Raw genomic sequence first — 17,268 nt, forward strand, 5'->3', positions numbered from 1 at the left:
TGAATGGGTAAACCAGGATCAAAATATTTACAGATTAGATGATGGGGATGTTTCACACTCAGGGGATAAATCTTGTTCCATCTTCCCTCCCAAGGAGGGCCGGACTGGCCCGAGGGGAGAAAAGGAGCCAAAGGGAGCCACAGCCTGGGATAAGGCTGAAGCTGGAGGAAGCAAAGGTGAATGGAATACACAGCAGGAGAGGCCTGCCCGGAAGCCAGGAGGGCCCAGAGCTTCAAGTCCTAGAGACAAGAGTGAGGACAAGAGAGGTGTGGGTTTTGCAAGACAGACGCAGGAAGCAGGTACAGAGGGAGGTGAGAAGAGCTCCCATCCCAGGGCTGAGTGCCTTTCCCTGATGCCCGAGGCCAAGTTTCTGTGCCAGGGGACACTCAGGGCACCTACGCTGTCCAGACAAGCTCCAAAAGGGCCCTGGGAACCCTGAGATCCTATGATACTTATTTAAACAGTAACTGTCAGGTCGAAAGATTGGAAAGACTATGGGAAAGTACAAACTTTCATTTCACGGATAAAAGCCCCAAATTGGTGAATTGATGTTATGTTTGTAAGTTTTCCGCTTCAAGAATGTGCACAACTAAGGGAAAAGATGGCTTGAGATTAATAATAAATGTAATGCCTTATTTAAAGAACATCTTAATTCTGTAATAGCTTCTAAAAATATAGTATGGAGGAATAAGTGTGTTATGTAACCCTGATTTCTAAAACCACTCAGATATGTGATTGATTTAGTATTTAAAACAGTCAGTGGTTCAACTTTCAAAGGTTGATTTGCAGCCCATTCATGTATTACTGCAGATATTGTCTATCTAGATACAAAGGCACTGAACAGTGCCAAGGACACGTGAAGAACACCCACAGCCTGAGAGGGAAGGACCAGTTTGTCTTTATCTTCCTACAGCCATTTACTTTCTTGATGCAAGGTATTTGTCTGATTGGGGTCGTTTGGTACAAACCTTGTAAATAAAAGAAGAAATTAGCACAGATATTCTAAATAAGGCTTTAGAATTGTTTGAAAAGGGACAAAAGTATAGAAACATTTTTGTGTAAACAGCTAAGAATGAAGATTCTAGGTAAATTTTGAAAAGGTAATAAATAGCATCATTTTCTGAGACCTTCATTGTACAGACTGTACTTTTAATGTCGTGGAATTGATGCAGAGACAGGATTTTACAATTTCTAACTGGCTCAAGAGAAACTGCTCCCAAAACCTTCCTGGTTTTTTCGTTAAGTGCGAATTATGTTTTCACAAAATGACTTAAAATCAGGGATGTGGATCAATGAAGGAAAGCAAAAAGGACGCTAGGGCCAATTCCTTTAATCAACAGGAGCACATCTGTACAAAGAGTAGGTAGGCAGTAAGTTTCCACCCCCTTAAAATACCTCCAGTTGTACACAGCACACACGGGAATGGGTTCCCCCAATACCGCAGATTTCCTCTCTCAGAAAGCTTCCACGTGAAGCACGTGAAAAAATGGAGAGTGTCTTTCTTCCCCGGAGTCCCCAGTCTGTGTGGGAACGTGGCCGATGCCATCCTCCTCCTGGCATGCAGGATGTCACTTGGCCCACAGTTGCATGCCTGCCTCTGGCACTTGTTTCTGACCCCGCTTCTTTTCTGCTGTGCAAAACCTTTCCCGAGACAGAACATCCATATTCCAGCTTGCTTGCTGCCTGCTCTGCCACTCCATCTGCCACCAGCATCTTCGCAGTGTCGCCAAGCTCTCATCTGGCTTCCTGAGCAGCTCCGTCAGCATTGCGGCCGTGACAGCACACAGGGACCGGCAGAAGACAATCACCACAGCAAAGCCTGGACTGCAGCTGTTCTGCACAAACCTCTAGGTAATCTCCATGGAAATCGGTCCCCAAGCTGGGCACGACTGAAGAATAAATGAGTACACAGGTGCTGCTGTCACCGAGAGAGAGAGACGGGCAGAGTGAGTCAGGAGAAGTCCCGGGCAAACACCTTAGGCATTATTTATCTGCTACCTGATTCTTTCATTATCTGCCACTTGTTCTTACACACGGGAAGAGAAGCTCCTTGGTGTGAAAGGGGACACCCAAACTCAGAGCCCATCTGAATCTTGGGTCTTCCATTGACCAACTGTGTGATCTTGGGCAGGTGTAATTAGTCATCCGCACCTAGTTCAGGGTTGCTGGCAGAGGTCAACCAGGCCCCTCTGGAGCTGAGGCAGGAGGGGTTTGCACCCTTCCAGATCACCCTGGGTGGCTTCCTGTCAAGCCGCTCTAACTCCATCCTTCCCAGGGCCGTCCACTCCTCAGTCCTCTCCTAGTGCCAGTTCTCAGTACTGGACTGAGTACCTAAAGTATTCATGGGCTAATTCAACATAGATTTGGGGTTCCTATTATGTTCCAGGCCCCGAGCAAAATGGGTACATTCCCTGCCCTCATGGAACGAAGAGGTGAAATGAGAGAAACAGACATTCATCAAATAATACTAAGGAATGATGAGCAAGCTGGGGAAAGTGCTATGAAAAAGAAGCCCGGGAGCTATTGGAGCGAATACCAGGGAGACCAAGCTTTCAAGGCAGGATTTCCGGGGAAAGATTGCTAAGCAGAGAGCTGCCGGATGAGAAGGAATTAGCTGGATGGAAGGGAGGCTGGGGATGCAAAAAGCGTGGCCTGAGAAACTGAAAGAAGCCAGAGTGGCTGGCTTGGCCTGGAGAGCATGTGTGGGGTTGGGGCTCCATCCTAGAAGAGATGGGAGGTCACTGAAGGGCTATACGTAGAGTGACAGCAAAATCAGAGTCACATTTTAAAGCCCACTGGACACTGTGTGAACGGTACATTGAACAGACGAGAGTCAAGGGAGAGACTAGTCTGGAGGGTCCTGCCATGATGTGGGTGAGAGCTGACAATTGCCTGGCTGGGGTGGCGAAACCACAGCACAGAGCTGACTGCTGTGGTGACAGGGCTCGACAGCACAGGCTGTTTCTACGTTCGCAGAGCTTATGGGGAAGACAGTAGCTAGAATCCACAGCTGGGATGGGTACAACAGCGGGGTACTGAGTCCTACAAGTGCACTGAACAGAGGTTCTAGAATACTGTGCTGGTGCTCTGTGCCCTCCTGGAACTGAAGGCTGGCCTCGAGACAGCCCTTCCAAGAATAATTCTATTCCTTTAATCCCAAATTGGTGGCTCATTGACAAATCAGCTAGAGGTTGACTTCTCACCTGGATTTCTGACCTTTTTGAGATTTTACAAACTCTGAAAAGTGGGCCCTTGCTAAGCATCAAACTGGTTCTGATTTCTGCACCTTTGCTCTCTCATTTCTGACCCCAGGCCCAGACCAGAACCCACAACACCCAAGTTTGCCACTTAGGCCCTCAGTTAGCAGCAGGTGCAACCAGGTCAGCATCCCCAGCACCTGACCCACCCCAGTGAGGGATTCTGTGCCAAATGCTGGACCGCCTCCTGGTTAGACCCCTCCTGAGTCCCAAGACACAGGAGCAATCCTCCTCTAGCTATTATTGACAAGATGCTTTCATTAATCCCTTCCTGCACTGAAAACTTCTGGAACATAGGAGAATTATACATCCTTGTCTCGATAGATTAGTGACTGGTTATCTTGAATTATTTTTATCATGGTGAGACTGCTACAATAGCTTTGTTAATGCACACAAAGGCAGCAAAGAGATACCACTTTTGATAAGCACTTGTAAAAATATTTATTGATATTCTTTTCTGAAATAGGTCACTTTCTAAAATTCTGAAACCATTGTGAATTTCATTTTAGGTTTCAGAATCTGAAAGGAAAAGGAGAACCTGATAGAAATCCTGAACTCATGAAGATGAACTATCATAAAGGAACGAAAACAGAATTTTAGAATAAGTGCTTAATTGTGAATTTCCATATATAAAATTCCACGATAGTTAGAGTGCACGATCAAAACAATTGTGCACGTTCAGTAGTGAATTGCTGAGTGATAATTTGCATTAATGGTGCCCTCACATTAACCAATTCAAGCAAACTTAATAATGAGAAGCTTCAAGGGGAAAATAAGAGTCTGGCTAAGTTAGAATAATGATTAATTCACAACTGCAATTAACACCTTGAAATGTTTCAATAGCAAAGCTGGCTGGATGTCAGACTTTATGTCCAGGTTGACCTGCATGCAGGACGTGGGGCACAGGGTACTGACTCTATTTTTAAAGAAAGAGAAGACTAAGGTCTTCCAAAACTAAGGTTTCTACAACGATTTGACTTTATAATTTAAAATAAATTCTTATACAGAAATAGGATGCCTTCCTCTCCCCTCAAACACACACATGACCATCCCTCTTCCGATTTCTTTAGGAAAACGAACGAAAGATACATCAGAATGGTAAACCGTAACTTCTATTTCTGGCTCTCTGTCTGATCTTCTGCATGATTGTAGAGCAGTTTATGTAAAAAACTTCAATGTCCAAATTAAAATTTGGTTTTTAATTTATGCTCAAAGACCAAGAACACGCAGGTGTTACTGAAATGACTAGGGCATGACCAACGGTTTTCCATATCAGGCGCGAATAAAGGACCGTCTTTTGGGTTGTGATTACAGCAGCTGTCACAGGGCCTGCCTCTGCAGTTTGCCCCTGGGAGTCGATAAGGAGAGCAGTTATCAGTCTGATGGCCTCTCTGCCCTCAGTCACACCGCCCGCCACACACTGGATCAGAATCCGTCCTCAAGACAGACCACAAAGCGGCAGACTGAGTTGTGGAGACACTGAGCACAGCTAAATCAGATCTCTGCCAGGCAAGGTGATCAGTTGCTCGGTAACTGGCTGCCATGGCAGCAAAACCCACCCAGTGACTAAGTCTGGGTTGATCTGGGGGCACGCAGGGGCAGCAGCCCACTGGTTCTGGGAGGCGCAGAGCGGGATGGTAGGATAAGCGGCTGCTGTGGAGTCCGATGAGCTGGGTTGGAATTTTTACTGAGCCTGTAACTGGACGGCCTTTGACTGTTTCTTAACCTCTTTGATGCCGAATTTCTTTATCTGTAAAATGGAGAGATAATAAAATCTACTTTGTAGATTGTTGCAATGATTCAAGATAATATATAGGAATCCTATCACAGAGCCTCGCACACAGCAGGTTCGCAGCTAAAGGTAGCTGGTTTCTGAGACCCCCTCCAATCCGTCCTCCCATTGCTGTCAGACTACACCTTCCTTAAACACGATTTCTATTCTGCCTTCTGTGGGCAATCCACCTGCCAAACATGCCTGCCTGGTCCATTCACTGTCAAGCACATGCTTCTCGCTTATCCTTGTCCAGATGTCTTTCCTGGCCAGGAAAGCCCTCCTCTTTTGCCTCTGTTCATGCAAATCCTTCCCGTGTTTTCGTTTGTTTGTTTTGTTTTTTAAAACCAGTGTAAGTCCTTTCTTCCTCAGAGGAAGCCCACTCACTGACCTCCCGCTCTGTTTGGTGATGGCACCTGCAGTCCATACCTCACACTTCGTCATGCCAGAATTTCTCATGCTAATCTTCTCACCATCAGATGGTGAGGTCCCCGTGCAAGGACCGTTTCATGTCACAGGCTGTATCTGTATCCACCATGGTGCTCAGTGTTCACTGACCATGAAACAGACTCCCACATTTTTGGTCTTAGACTCATTCATACAGCATTATCACCTTGTTAAAAAGAAACTACAATTCCCACATGGGCTCGCTTATGCTAAGCCCCACTAAGACTTAAAACCTCACCTAACAGCAGTGTCAGCCTCTCCCAGGAATGGAACTTTAAACCAATCAGTCTGGAATTTCCTGGTCTATTCCAGGAGGTGATCCGCCTGATAAGACGTCTGCTTTCCCTTAAGGCAAGGTGACTCTGCCAGAAATAATCCACTCTTTTAACTTCCTTGTCCCACCCTCTTTCTACCTAGAAAAGCCTCCCATTTTGTACAGCTTCTATCTATTTGCTGCATGGGATGCTGCCCAATTCATGAATCCCTGAATGTAACCAATTAGGTCTTTAAATTTATTCTGTTGAATATTTGTTCTTTAACAACCTTCATGTTGATCTTACTTGACGGGTAAGTACCTGTAACATTCATGCTTTCCTTGGAGGTGGAACACAGCTTTGAATGAAACAGAAGTCGAGTCAGTTTAACGCCTTCCTTAGAATTCAGTTATAGAATCACAGAGGCACTGGTTTAGAGCTGTGTCCTACGGAGCCATCTAAACCTGACCCCCTTATTTCACAGTGGAGAAAACTCAGAACCATAGAGATTAAAGGACACGTTCATGTGGGATCCAAAAGGGAAGCCTGGGTTTCTGACTTCCCCGGCGTGACACAAGCACGGGGCAGTACCAAGAACGCCCGGCCCTGAGGTGTACACACAGTTATGTGGGTACTGGTGATGATTAATTGATGTGCCCAGATGTTGGGTTAAACACTGTTCTGGGTGTGTCTGTGAGGGTGTTTCTGGGTGAGATCCACATATGAATGGTAGAGGAGTAAAGCAGATGGCCCTCCCCAGCGTGGGTGGGTCTCATCTAACCTGTTGAAGGCCTGAGCAGAACTGAAGCTGGAGGAAGGGAGGACTTGTTCCCTGTCTGGCTGTCTTCAAGCCGGGTCACTGGTCTTCTCCCGGCTTCGGGCTCGGACTCGGAATGAAACTCATGCCATCAGCTCTCTTGGTTCTCAGGCCTTCAGGTTCAAACTGGAAGTATACCATCAGCTCTCCTGGGTCTCAGGCCTTCAGGTTCAAACTGGAAGTACACCATCAGCTCTCCTGGGTCTCCAGCTTGCTGCAGACCTCGGGACTTCTCAGCCTCCGTGACCACATGAGCCACTTCCTTATAATGAATCTCTTTATAGATATAAAATCTCCCATAGGTTCTGTTTCTCTCTCGAGAACCCAGACTAACACAGTACTCAATAATGATTGTGGGGGATTGAAATTTTGTACATTTCAGTAGTGAGGAGGCCCCAGACTTGTGAGCTCCAACATCCTAGAATTGAGTCCTGATTCTGACTCATTGTGGGTTTTCCACAGAGCCACTTAAGCCATCCGAATCTCAGTCCTTCACTGCAAAACAGAAAAAGAGATGGGACTAGACTCACATGCCTCACCCCTCACTCATCAGGTTGGTGTCAGACTCCAAGAAGATGAAGGATGTAAAGGTATTTTACACATAAAAATTATTATTAAGATATTGTCAGCTGTGACAAATGACATGAGTGGAGCCATATTAAAACAGAGCCAGGGCAGCCATTTCAGAGGAATTGCCTTGCACATCTTGTCTTCTTTATTTTCCAAAACTGGACCAAATCTCCAACATCCCAAGAAATCAGCAAGGACAAGACTATCCTGTTTGTAAGAAATGATGACACTGGCCTTTGCTGATGACCGGACTGCTAACCAATCAACGAAGCACAAGTCTAGCCTTTTGCCTGATGACGGAATCTCAAGCCAATCAACGAAGTACAAACCCAGCCTGACCTCAGCTGGCATCAGTGGACTGCTCCTCAGCACAACTCACCTCATCCCCTTTTCCCCCACAGAACCCCAGGCCCCTCTCCTGTAACTGGGACACTATTTGGGTTTCTACCTGAATCTGTGCTCCCTGAATTGTAATTCTTTGATGCCAAATAAACGCTCTGCCTCTTCAACTGGTTTCTGTTTTCACAGGTTGCTATGGCTTTTCTGAGCGACCTTTAAAATGTCACAGAAAGATCACACTTAAATGCTGCTGGTTTCGCAGGCTAGCATCTACAGGAGACAACTTCAAAAAAGTGAGATGGACACTCTGCTAGGGAAGGATTTTATAAAATAAAAGTAGTTTTTCCTAATTAAACAGCAACTGCAATTTCTTTCCATTCCTAATAAAAATCAGATGTGTAGGGCTAAAAAGTATTCTGGTATCTTGTTTGTTCCATTTTCCTCCAGCAGGAGTCCCTTGAAGCCATCTAAGGCCTAAAATGAATGAACGAATGAGTGGATGAGTGAAAGGACTGGAAGGAATTCAGAGGGAGAATTCAGAGCATCTTGACTGCAGTAGACTTTTCTTGTCTTGGGGAGGAAAATGCTTGGCACATTTGCTGAGCTGCGTAGACAAGCTTTCAGAAAGGGCCAGTGGTGAGCCTTCTGCTAGGGTTTCCTCGTTCTTTTAAAGGGATAAGATACTTGTATAGCAATTATTTTCAATCTAGTTTAAGAAATTCTAAAGTATCTCCAAAATCTACAAACCAAATTAATTTCCATTTACTTTACAATTTAAAAATAAGTGGAGCCCTCAGAGTACTTTTTGTAAAAGGATATGATACAAGGGTTTCAAAGGTAAACAACCCATTTGTCTGCTTCCAAGAATACTGATGACTACGGGTCTACATTGACTGAATAAACGTGTGCAATACGGTGAACGCAAAACAGAGGCACTGGGCAGGAGAGACCCCCAGACCGAAGGCAGAGTGTCTGGAGGGCTGAGCCGAGATCTGCTGCATCTGCGGCTGACAGAGTGAAGAGCGGGAGAGGGCTCCCCACTTGCAGACAGTCCAGGCGTGGCTGGAGGGGACGTTGTCTGTGGTCAGCAACTACCAACGGGAATCCCAGGAGTCAAGTAGCAAGGAGGAGCACCCTCACTGGAGAAACGGACGACGGGACTCTGAGCATGGGGTGAGGAACATCTGGAGTGCTGCCTCTCCGTCCTGGCTGCAGCCTGAACCACATTTCATGGGAGCTCTTAGAATATCATGGTATCAGGCCCTCACTCCCATAGACGGACGTGATGGGTCTGGGGTGGAGTTGAGCAGTGTGTGTGTGAGTGTGTGTGTGCATTTTACTCTGCTTTAACAAAGTTTCTCAGGGGGTTTTACTGTGGAGCTGGCACTGAGAACCACTGGTCTGGGTTAGTTGTAACTCCCGAGAACCAATGTGTTTAACCGTCATAACTCGGTGCGTTTAACTGCCATAAGTAGGGTCATCCCTTCTTTAGGCCAATCCCATTCCCAGGCAGTTACCCCTCCTAAAGATGTTAATGCACACGTGCTGTTGATTCCACTGTGCCCTAATCTGAGCGCCTCCTTGGGCCTGGGCAACAGGGCCCTGAGCTTGGGCCCTGCATTTCCTCTCTCTTTTAAGTACCTCCCTCAAAATTTTCTAGTCCTACCCAGTGCTTTGGACTCAAATCTGGACAAGGATCTGTGTGGGCCCTGATCCCTATTTCTACTTTTTGGGGCACTTTTCAACACTGTACCCCTCAACACTCCCTACTCAACCAGAGAGGTTGACCAGATGCAGTGAAGGGCTCTGGAATCTGGACCCTTGGGGTCATCTTGGGAGCCCATGGGTGGCTCCAGTTCCAAGAGGACACACTGGTGATCAGACGGCTCCATGGGTCAGCGGCCACCTTCCCTCCTTGTAATCATGTGAAACTGGGCCACGAGAATGATGCTGACACATCATTTGGGGTGACTCCAATTGTTTATAAGCAGGGGCCACACCCCCTAGGGTCATCCTGGCCAAGAGAATATTAACTCATTTCCTTGAACTAAATCCTTGCATCTGCACAGGGTCCCCTACAGTTTTTCCTTTCCCCAACTTCCCCCAAACAGAACTCCTTCTGGTACTTTGTTCTCGGCAGAGTCTGGAATTCTTGCCTCTAAATTCCAGTGTCCTTAGGATTGAGAAACCAGTATCAGCTGATAACCATCTTGGATGCCAGCCGTATACAAAGACCTTCCAGGTATTGGTGATTTAAGTCCCATTAATTGCCTGTCTTGAGTCCTAGATACCCAGGATCCTGAATTCACTATAAACAAATTGGCTAATGATACTTCCATACTTTTCTCTCCCCTCTGACCGCTTCAGCTGCCTTCTCCCACATAAGCTGATGTCCCAAATTCAGTCTTAAACACATGTCCCCTGCCTTTGTTCCTGTGTTCAGACTTACCTGTGCATCTTAATCGTGGATCTGCTTACATTCTGGCTCTGACCTTCCCCAGTCTGCACTGATTGTCCCTATCAAAGACCACTAATTCCGATAGATGTTGCAAAATTCTTGCTGGAGCAAGAACCAGCATCAGAGTGTGGACAGTCCAAAGTTTGCAGATGTAGGTAGTCAAGGAAAAAATAAAATAACCGATTTTTGCTGAAATAACTGATATTTGCTGGAGTTTTGGCCCAAGACGATGATGATGGCAGCTGACATTTATTAGGCATTTACTCAAAAATGATTTCTGACACTAAAAAACCTTAGTATTTACTGAGTGCTTACTATATTCCAAGTGCATCAACCCTATGAGCTGGGCATTTTATCGCTATCCCTGGAATAGAGGGAACTAAGGCAAAGAGAGGCTGAGGAACCCGCCCATGATCACACAGCCGGGCGGGAGCAGCAGAGGAGGAGGCCAGGGCTGTCTGACACAAGGCCTTGTCTGAGGGCCCCTCACAATCCTGCCTCCTAAGGAGTCTTACCTAAAAAGGCAACTTTCTCGTCTAACACTTAACGCCGAAAAAATCCTGAATGTTTGAAAGATGGGGTTACCTTTGTCTACTTAAATATGCAAACCCTTAGGGTCAGTGAGGATTCTCAATAAAGAAAGAGTCTAGTCATCCATGCAGAAAAAGCGAGAAAGAATTGTGCATTTAACTAAGAAAATTTCTGATAAACATCATTTCTATTATTATTGTAGAGATGTTTAAGATATATATTAACCATCTATTCTCTATTTTAAATATTACACTCATTTGCACGTCAGATGATTTACTGTCCTGGCAACTAACGCCTATTTAAAACAGGGCTCCCAGCCGCTATCCTGGCAGGACTTCCTTCTGACAGAGAAGTTCAAGAGGGATGTTGAGCCATATTCCCATCTTCCTTCTTTCCTTACACTGTCCTCCCAGCTGAACCTGGAGTTAATCAAAATTCAGCTAAATTCTCAGATCCAGCGACTTACTTTTCCGAGTCTGAAAGCCTGACATGGGTCTTTCCATTCACAGTCGCACGTCCAGTGTGACGCAGACCCTCTCCGTGACTTATTCATGTCCTTTAAGGATTCACGACTGTTCCCGTTACCGAACAGTCAGTTAGGAGTTTGTTATTTTTGCAATCTAGAAAATGCTATAATGGAACATTTAATCAGACTGAAGGAGCGGAGTTTCACCAAAGAACACTCTGATAGATTTCTGATGATGCCATTTGTTTAGGAACATGATTCAGCACAAAAATCACTTTGGACATCCTACAGAGAACAAGAAAATGAGCCGTTTCTCTCATATAGCACACCGTGCCAACAGGCTATCATCTTCTCACTGCTGACACCTGACGGTTGAACAAAGCGTCTAAATATGTAGGTTGATTATTTCTAAATTAATATAGAATTTGTATTATTTTATGAAGTTTCAAGAAATCTGGTGGATGTTTTTTCGAGTCGTTTTGATTGATGTTTCGTTTGAGAAGGAGGCTTTTACACACGCCGGGCCCTGGCCCACATTCGGATAGGCTGGCAGCAGCTCAAATCCGACTTTGGTGGAGTTTCTAAGACCTTCCTTGCTCTAAAAGCAAATGCACTCTGTGTCTCCTACTGCCCTCTACTGGCTGGAGCAAGAGGTGCTGGCTAGACTGGACTTGGTAATTCAGGAACCGAGTGTCTGCTTCCAGTAATGGATGTGCGAGGCGCTCCACTCCGCACAGGTTACCCTCCAGGACAGTGTGATTATAGGACTTGACAACAAGACTAACTGGCCCACCATGTAGTGGGGTGGTGTGGGAAGCCCCTGAAATACTGCTTGGGATGAAGCCACAGCAGAACACCTGCAGGGGCTGGGTTTCACCTCGCGACAGCCTCCTGAGCTTGCAGACAAGCGTGGCAGCTAAGCCCCACACAAATGCGGTCTCAAATTCCGTGTCTGCCAACACCCCACGCCGCTTCTCCTTTGTGCAACTAAAGCAGGTGGGAGTGCGGTGCTGCTGCCACCAGGTTACTTCTCCCCAGGACTCCTCCCCGCCTCCCCAGGGTAAAAGAAAAGTCTGTGGGAACTACTCATCATTCATAGGGGGATGCCACTAAATGTTTTTCAACATTGATAAAACTGGAAACAGAGGAGATTACAGAGAGGTAACAATCAGGAAAATAAAGGTAGAAATAATTTAAAAGTGGCTACCTGGGCTGGCCCGGTGGCACAGTGGTTAAGCGCGCACGTTCTGCTTCGGCAGCCCGGGGTTCGCTGGTTTGGATCCCGGGTGTGGACATGGCACTGCTTGTCAAGCCATGCTGTGGTAGGCGTCCCACATAGAAAGTAGAGGAAGATGGGCACGGATGTTAGCTCAGGGCCAGTCTTCCTCAGCAAAAAGAGGAGGACTGGTGGCAGATGTTAGCTCAGGGCTAATCTTCCTCAAAAAAAAAAAAGAGGCTACCTAATGGAAGTGGGGCTGGAAATGGGGTGAGAAGGGAGACAGGAGACTCTTCCTTGATTTTGGACTCTTTTGTATTGCTTGATTTCTTTACATGTGCATGAGTTAATTTTATAATTATCTTTATAAACTTTCAAGCCTTTCATAAACAGTGTAGTTCAGAGACACCTGAAGACTGATTTCTGTGCCAGGGAAGGGTACGGCACTATGGTGGGTATATGAGTTAGGGTAGGCTGGCTGCTGTATATACCAACCCCTTAGGAGTTCATTTCTCTCTCAGAGCAAGGAAGCTCCAGGCAGTGAGGTGGGGCTGGGGCAGTGGGAGGAGGGGGCGGGGGAGATGCCATGTTGTGTGCGGTCGTGCAAGGAGCCAGGCTGGCAGAGGCACTACTACCATCAGCAGGTGGTTTCACAGGTCACCCGAGAATCAACACTGAGCCAGCAGAGGGGAGAAAACATGGAGAGGAAGGTGCGGGAGGATGCTGTGGCCAGGCCTGGGGATGGGGCCGATCACTTCTGCTCACATTCCATTGGGTGGATCTCAGGCAGTTGCCACACCTCGCTGCAAGGGAGGCTGGGAATTAGGGTCAGCAGAGCGCCCAGGAGGGAGAGAACGTGGATTTCTGGTTAGCAGATAGCAGTCTGTCACAGAGACAGCCATATTTACTTCTAGGGTCTCTGATTTGGGGCCCCACAGTCAGGTTGAATGATACTAGGATAAAACCCTTATCCCAAAGAAGGGATGGAGACAATGGTTTCTGACACATCCCTCAGCCCACCTCCTCAGCTGAAGTCAGACTGTTCCCATGCTCACTGCCAGGTCCCACAGGGGGGGCCCCTGTGACTTTCGGCTCTTCTGCCTCTGAGGTTTTTCTGAAGCCACAGGAGTTCCTTCACCCGTTGTGCAGGACAGCCCAAAAGTACAGGGGAATTAACGCCCTGGGGCAAACCCGACCCAGTGGTGGGCAGAGTAGATGGGCCCCAGGGCACATCCCACATGGGTTTTCAGCAAGTTTCCAGCAGAGTTGAGCCCCCGTCACCGTGGTGGTAGCCAGCCCACTAAGGCACCACTCTCTCTGCTGGTCACTCTGCCTGTCGCCCTCTCTCCCTCCTCCCAAATAAACTATCAGAACTCAAGTCCTTGTCCCAGGCTCTGTTTTGGGGAAGAACGGCCCAAATTAAGACAGAAGAGTTAAATGCTTCCCCTGGCTTCTCAAGAAAGGGAGCTCTAGGAATTTAGGAGCCCTCCCTGAGGAAGGATGGAGGAAGGGTTTGTCCCCTGTCGGAGGATCCTAGGCTGGAATGTGCAGAAGGTATTGCTGGATGCTTGAAAGTGTGCTTACCAGATACCTGCTCGACTCCCAAACACCTGCTACCATTCTCTAACAGAGGGAATTGTACACTTGACAGAGTAAGACCCCTTTGGGGACTGCAAGAGCCACCTAGTCTAGTGATTTGTTTTCAAGAAACAGAAACCTCTTCAAGGAGGCTTTTATAGTTAAATAGTTGAAGCAGTTTCACTACGAGAAGACAGGGGCCTTCCAAGGAACTCAGTCGCAGTAAGGATAGTCAGGCCATACGGTACCCAGAAATCATCAGGCACCTTTCCTCTGATTCTCTGCGACAGCGTGTTCTCTCAGCGCTGCTCTGTGTCCGTGAACAGTCTCTGAGGTCTGGCTTCTTGGCAAGGCTCGTAGTTTCTGCTCCTCCACAGCACCATATTTCGTGTGGCTTTGCATCAAAATTGCACCAACTCTGGCTCCAACACTGAACAACCGTAATCCGGCGCCTACCTCTTTAACTGGGGCTTGGTGTGTGTGAGGTTGGGGGGATGGTGGTCAAACTAGAAAGGGAAGAGGGACGTGGCAGGAGCGGCGAGGTGGATGTATGTTTGAGGTGGAAACTTTGGGGCAGAGTGATCACAGCAGAAGGGATCAAATTAGTTCTCTAAAGATCAAAGCGAGTTAGGACGGGAGCCGGTGAACGTCTGTGGTGTGAGTGTGTCTAAGATGGAAGGCAGAGTTAAGGCTGGGGCCGGATGGTGCAGGGAACTGAGACGCGTTATGGCACAAATTAGAGAGCAGAGGCGTCATGCCAAGAAATCTACGCATATATGGCTACAAGTAATAGAATGCCTGAGTGTGGCTTAAACAATATGAATATTTAATTCTGTCACATAAGAAACCTTGAGATAGGCTAACAAAGGAGCTCAAAGGTGGCGGGGCTCTGGGCTGGCTTCTCTGTCATTCTCTGGGTTTTAACCTACAGGTCAGAGCTCGACAGCAGCAGCACCAAATATCGTGAACTCCCACATGCAAGGCAGGGGGTTTCTCTGAAAGTCTCCCTTTCGTGAAGGACAGACACCCTCCCTGGAGGTCCACAACATACTTTCCTCAGGTCCCAGTGCTCAGAGCAGGGTTTCATACTTAGTCTCTATCCAATCACTTGCAAAGGGAGATTCCATGAGAGCAGGGACTTTACCTGTTATTAGTCATTGCTGTATTCTCAGAACTGAGAATCCCTTTGGCACATAGTAAGTACTTAATAAACATTTGCTAAACAAATGAGAGGAATATAGCATGACCACGATTGGCTTGGATCAATCTGTGACTCATTTCCTGTGGCGGGGGCCAGAGTCCACCTTCTCTGACCACATTGCTGCTCCATAACGATACCCCACTTGGCTTTGGCCCCTGCTTTATACCATGCACAAAAATTATCACAAGATGGATCACACAACTAAATGAAAAAGGTAAAACAATAAAATCTCTAGAAGAAAACAGAAGCATTTGCCTATGACTATGCGGATCTTTGGATGTGTCAACTTAACTAGGCTATAGGCCTCAGTCATTCAGTCAGACACTAATCTAGGTGGTACATGAAGGTATTTTGAATGTGATTAAAGTTGACTTTAGGTAAGGTACATACCCTAGGTAATCTGGATGGGCCTGGTTCAATCAGTGGAAGCCCTCAAGAGCAGAGTGTGTCTTCCCTGATGCAGAAGAAATTCCACCTGTGGATGGCAGCTTCAGCCCATGCCAAAAGTTCCATCCTGTCCTTCCTGACAGCCTGCCCTACAGATTTTGAACTTGCCTAGCAGGCCCCCACAATCACATAAGACAATTCCTTGCAACAATCTCTTAATATGTATATCCCAGTGGTTCTGCTTCTCTAGCTGAAACCTGATTGATACCATGACATTGGCATAGGCAAAAATTTTTTAACCAGGACTCAAAAAGCACTGCTATGAAAACTTGATAAGTTGGACTTCATTAAAGTTATTTCATTAGAATATACCATTAAGAGAATAAAAAGACAAATCACACAATGGAGAAGTTATTCACAGTACATATTTCTGACAAAAGACATGTTAGGAATATGTAAATTACTCCTACAAATCAATAAGAAAAAAATGAAGAACTCACCTAAAAGCGGATATAAGACTTGAGCAGGCATTTCACAAAATAAGACATCCAAACATCCATTAAGCATATGAAAATGTGCTCAGTGTCATTACTCATTAGGGAAATGCAAGTTAAAACCACAATGAAATACCACTAGACACCAACCAGAATGGCTAAAATTAAGAGGATCAACAGTGCAAATGATGACAAGGATGTGGATGAACTGGGATTCTTATGCGTTGCTGATGGAAATATAAATAGTGTAACCATTTTGTAAGCAAATTTGCAGTTTCTGCTAAAGCTAAATGTAGCTGACCCCGTGATAGCAATTCCAGTTCTAGGAATTTACCCAAGAGAAATGGGTATATATGTTCACAAAGGATGTGCATAAGAATGTTCATCACAGCTGTATTCATGTTAGCCAAACTGGAAACCACTCAATGCCCATCAATGGAAGAATAGATAAATTGTGGTGTATGCATAAAATAGAATACTACAAAGCAGTTAGAAACAACATACAGTGATGAATGTCAATTATTTCTCAGTAAAACTGGGTGGGGAAAGAATATAGCTATGAGCTAAAAAGAAAAGAAAAAAACAAACTACTGGTACATGCAACAACATGATGAATCTCATAGGTATTAAGCTAAGTGAAAGAAGCCACATTTAAAAGAATGCATATTGTATGGTTCCACTTATACAAAGTTTAAGAACAGGCAAAACTAGTCAATGACAACAGAAGTGAGGATAGTGATTACCTCCCGTTGGGTTGGGATGCAGACTGGGAAGAAGCAAGAGGGACTCTTGTGAGGTGCTGGAAGTTTTCTTTATCCTGATCTGGGTGGTGATGACACAAGGGGATACATATGCAATAATTCATCAGGCTACGCATTTAGGACTGGTGCTTTTGGGGTACACTTATTATCCCTGTAAAAGTTTAAAAAAAACATTAGGGGGTTCTATTTCCAAGGAAGTATTGGGTAAACATGGACAGCATCTACCACACCCACTCCAGGGGTCTAAGAACAGAGGTTCCTGGTCTTCCTACCTACCTCGAGGGCATGCCCACCGAACCTGAGGAGGAGGGTCTGAGAAGCACTGTCTCAGGACGTCACCTGGGAGGCTGGTGGAGTTGGAGTCCTGGGAGCTCAGTCAACCCTCCACTGATCGTTACCTGGGTTGGTGCAGCGGTGTGCAAAAGGAACGCGGACAGATCAGACGGGATCTCTTCAAATGTAACCCTATTGCCTAAAATTCACTTTCATGAACGTTGTGGGATGCCAGAACCAATGAAGAAGATGGATCTGGGCACATAATTATTTATGGTAAGCACAGATATGCACAAATCTCAGCTGACCTGCGAGGCCTCCTTCCTGCCAGTATCATCCTAAGACTACATTGACATTTGTAGTTCCAAGGTCTTCACTAGTTGGTACCCAGGAATATCTCCTCATGTATCTCATTTGGTTAGAAGGCTTAAATTAAACAAAGCATCAG

The 17,268-nt window shown here is 46.1% G+C and overlaps 1 long non-coding RNA gene across 1 annotated transcript; it reads right to left on the reverse strand.

The window, feature by feature from the left end:
* Window positions 1-1,312: 1,312 nt before the first annotated feature.
* On the reverse strand, window positions 1,313-17,266 carry LOC138924861 (uncharacterized). Its single transcript, XR_011440195.1, has 4 exons — window positions 17,129-17,266; window positions 16,824-16,945; window positions 16,530-16,698; window positions 1,313-1,918 (listed from the first exon to the last, which is right to left on the reverse strand). It is a non-coding gene; the product is annotated as an uncharacterized lncRNA (long non-coding RNA).
* Window positions 17,267-17,268: the final 2 nt, after the last annotated feature.

Source organism: Equus caballus, chromosome 6 (genome assembly GCF_041296265.1).
Source record: "Equus caballus isolate H_3958 breed thoroughbred chromosome 6, TB-T2T, whole genome shotgun sequence".
In the NCBI taxonomy this organism is placed as follows: domain Eukaryota; kingdom Metazoa; phylum Chordata; class Mammalia; order Perissodactyla; family Equidae; genus Equus; species Equus caballus.